Raw genomic sequence first — 4,786 nt, 5'->3', positions numbered from 1 at the left:
TCATTTATGAACGAGCAGTTCCGAGCCTTGGAGTGCAGAATCTTGGGCTTACTAGCATGAGATAGAGCGGAGGCGCCAGGTCTATGACTTCGAGGTGCATCGCCGGTTTATGACGACCCCGCAGGATTATCAGTATCCTCCCTATCAGCAAGGAACTCGGCGCCCTTCAAAGCAGGGGCCTGCTACCCCCTGGACAGAGATAGACCATGATCTGGAGCGGTACATGAGCCGGAGTAGGAACAAGGAGCCTGTGATTGATATTGCGGCTGATGATTACTCGGATTGACCCTGCATGGTAGCGAGTTCCAGCTTTGCCTTGGTTGGATGTTTGTATAGGGATGTTTGTATGGATATTTGTGGTTTGTATTTGGATTTGGATTTGGTTTTGGTTTTGGTTTTGGATTTGGATTTGGATGGTTGGATTTTGTATGATTCGAATTTGGATTTTGTATGTTTTGAGTTGGTATGATTTGAATTGGTATTCTCATATAAGCCAACAACTAGGTTTATAATGTTTGAAAGTTAGAGTCTTCACCCTACTTTATCCGATAGGGACGTAGTTTTTTTGTTTCATTATTTTCAAAGGAAAAGATACTTAACGAAAATAAATTTTCAAAAGATAACAGTTCCATAAAATAAAAGGCATTTAAAATACAAAAATTTGTCTTTTAAAATCAAAGATTAAAGTCAGAGTTACTTTTTCTAATCACTTGTTACACGAAAACTGGTCTTGTAAAATTTAATAAACGTTTTTTTTTTGTTTAGGTAATTTTGTCAAAGTTGATCTCTCCAATTTTTGCGAGAATGGACTTTATATAATTTTTTTTGTAAAATAACATCTTAATTTATTTTATTTTATTTGCAAAATCACACTTTAATGTTTTTTTTTTGCGAAAGACAACTAAAGGCAAGTTTCCGCCATTGACTGGGTTTTTCTGGTCATTGACTTACACGTGAGCAGGACGTGTGGCTTTATTTTGTTATAAAAAGACTTTTTATAACCTAAATTTTGCGAGAAATGACCAAATTTTAATAAGGTCCTTTCTCGCAAAATTTGGGTTATAAAAGGTCTTTTATAACAAAATAAAGCGACAGTTGCTGCTCATGTGCAAGTCAATGCCCGAAAAAGCTCAGTCAATGTCGGAAACTTGCCTTTGGTTGTCTTTCGCAAAAAAAAAATCACATTAAGGTGTAATTTCACAAAAAATATTATATAACGTCCTTTCTCGCAAAATTGGGTTATAAAATGTCCTTTTTGACAAATTTGTCTTTTGTTTATTTACAAAATTTCACTACCTGCCACCAAGCTGTGACATTATAGGACTGATTTGATCAATACTATATATACTAAAAGACACATCAGGAATGACACGTGTAATCTCCTGGTGTATCCTTACATTTTTTTTAAAAATAAAATTTTAATTAAAGAATATTTTAAAATATCCAATTTCCTGATTTATTATTATTATTTTTCAAAATTACGATTTCATGTGTATTATAACAAAAATTTGACAAATATATTAATACTAATTTGAAAATCACAATTTTATGATATTATTATTTTTATAGTATACGTAGTAAGTTGCTACTTCGTAATAGCAAGATAGTATTTTGATTTTCATAACCCTTTTTCAAAATAAAATAAAAATATACTCTTAGCCTACATGCAATAATTTTTAAAAAATAATGTGTAATTATATGTCCATAACCAAACAGACATTGTTTTTATTATTATTTTCTTCAATTTTATGTAGCGGGTACGACTATGGTTACAGTTATTTATATCATTCAATTTTAAAAGAAAACGGTTACCTGATAAAAAAAAAATTTGCTCAACTTAAGTATTTTTGTCGAAACCCTAAACACCTAAGATTGCACTAATCAGTTTATAATCGAATAAATAATAATTTTCTCTATTTTTCAACAACCCATGATATATAATTTTGTTTTAAATAAATTAGTCAGAATAGAGCAAATTTATTTAGCATCATCCGTGCGTTGCACGAGACCTAACCTAGTTATATTATATAATAATAAACCCATTTGATCTCTAAATAAATACTCTCAGGATCACATTTACTTTTTAGGAATAATTGACAGGAAAAATCCCAACTTTGAACGTTTCACTTTTATTAATCCCAACTATGGTTTTTTTTTTAATAATCCAAACGTTTACCCCTAATGACTTTTAACAATCCCAAAAACCGGTAACCTGTTAAAATGGTAAACACTTGCAAACTTGGACTTGGGCTTTTAGTTTCTCTCTAAAAAATTTGGTACACGTCATTCATTCAATATCCATTCACCCAAAGTTAAACCCTTTTTGTTTTTCATCTGCTGTAAAATAAAATAAAAACAAAAATCAAACACCTTCCATGCTCGTATGTTTAACCTTAGATTGTAATTTGACAATTTTTTTATTGTAAAAGGAGGTTCATTTTGACATTTTTGTTTTTACTTTGTGTTATTTGTTTAATTTGGCAGGTAAATAAACTTAAATCATACTACATCATCTTCATCGTGCTTCATTTGGTAACCACCATTTCTGCTATGGTTGTATCCCTTTCAAATAACTGAAATCAAAGGTCATCAACCTTGTTACTACTAGTAAGTTACTGGTAGTAACCCATTTAAATAAATTGAACTCTGTATCCTTTAAAAAAAAAACCCAAAGGAATACACCCCCTTGAACCCGAAAATGACCCGGTGGATCTAACATATGAGGTTTACTTCGTTCAGCTATTAAATGTTACATTAAAATATGAGGTTTGAAAACATTTAAAATTTTGGGTGGAGAATCAAAGAAAATGACGAAATGAGAAACAAGGGTTATAAGGAGATTTATTAAGGAAAATAAATAAGGGGAAATAAATGCATTTAAAGAAAAAAAAAAACTAACTCTCTATTGTCATGTCAGCGCCACGCCATACATTACCTGCTACAGTAAGTAACTTACCTGCTAGGCCCGTTAAAAGTCAATAGGTGTAAAAGTTCGGATTATTAAAAAAAAACTTATAGTTGGGATTATTAAAAGCAAACCACCTAAAGTTGGGATTATTCTGGTCAATTAATCCTACTTTTTATTGGATTATTAAATAATCACAATAGCAATACTCATTATGTTCTTGTTTATTAGTTCTCTTTTCATGTTGGATGTTATTTTTATTAGTTCCTTTTATGATCTTTCCTTTTTTGTTCAACAATTATTCTCATTTTACCCTTACATTATAATTGTAATTTCCTTTTTGTCCAAATAAATATGCAATTGGTCTATTTATTTCCTAATTTAACAACACTAGACACTCAACCTACCCATTTTTTTTTCTCTCCTGCCCACATGGGTGGGATTCTTTATAGATTTACATACAAGTTGTCATTTTAGTGGATTGTTCAATATTTCATAAAGAACTAATAAACAAGAACGGGGGAGTGTGACATTTGGTTTCGCAATAATTTTCAATTTAAACATACACACATCTAGGGGGTGTGCAAAAATTGTTCTGGAACGAAAAAATGGATCGGACCGGATCGTCCCAGACCGGATCGGAGGCAATCAGTCCGGTCTCCTGGTCGAGAATAACAATTTCTGGTCGATCTGATCCGATCCAAAACCCGATTTTTGGCTGGACTGATTTTTTAATAAAATATAATATAAACTATTTAAAACTTCATTATCTCCTCTAATATGTTGTAAATATTAATACATTGTGATATATTTTATTTTAGCTTCCAAAAAAGACCTTAAACAATTGATTTTTTTATATATATTTTTTCTTTTTTACCATAAATTTTAGAAAAATAAAAAACATATAGGAATAGGTCTACAACCGGTCCGAAGCGGTCCGGTCAGAATTTTGGACCGATTTTTCCAGTCTGGTCCGGGTTTTGGGCCGAATTTTCCAGTACGTCCGGGTCCGATCCAAGCATATTTAGTGTCGTCGAATCGGGTCATCGGTCGGTTACCGGTCGGGTATACTCGAAATCCAGTATAACCGGATAACGTAGTTGTGCGAGATCATTGTGTTATGCAGATTGAATATGTTAATTTTTTTTCCGGTTACAAAGATTTTTGTCAGAAATCGATTAGATCGGGTCAGTTTTTGACAGCCCTCTGCATAATCGGTCCGGTCTTCTGATCTTGGATTATCAAAGTTCCGGTGCGATTCGGGTTTGGACCGATGAACACCCCTACACACATCTTTGCTTGTGAAAGTAACAAGTATAAACATTTCATTACCTCCTATCACTGTATCAAGATAACATTTCATAATTAAACAACTTATATGACAAACGGAGTAGGATTTTTTTTTTTCCCTTTGACTTGCAATATCAAGTATTACCAAATTGCACATACAAGTAAATAACAAAAAGTTGGCTCCTACTCCAGTTTTATGCATCACTGAGACTCGAAAAAGTAATGAAAACTACGCTATAAAAGTTAGAATCACTTTTTTGGAAAAGATACATCGCTATTTTGAAATAACAATAGACTGGTGATGACAACGGCATAACAAGGAACACGATGACCCATTTCAAATAATTAATAACCATTTCACCAAAGAAGGGTGTGCTTTATTTGGCTATCACCCACACCAACTTTGAACTCCCATCGGCAGCTGGGAAGTAACGGTACGGATAGCACGCAACTAGAATCAGAACATGGAAAGTGTTGTATTTCATAATTTACATCAATCAGAAGCAACACTCAGTAAACAAGTACAAAGAAAGGCGGCATCCTTTTCGCCAATTACATAACTGGATTTCTATATGACCTGTAACTCTCATA

Source organism: Spinacia oleracea, chromosome 6, assembly GCF_020520425.1.
Source record: "Spinacia oleracea cultivar Varoflay chromosome 6, BTI_SOV_V1, whole genome shotgun sequence".
Taxonomy (NCBI): domain Eukaryota; kingdom Viridiplantae; phylum Streptophyta; class Magnoliopsida; order Caryophyllales; family Amaranthaceae; genus Spinacia; species Spinacia oleracea.
This window is presented reverse-complemented; position numbering follows the sequence as displayed.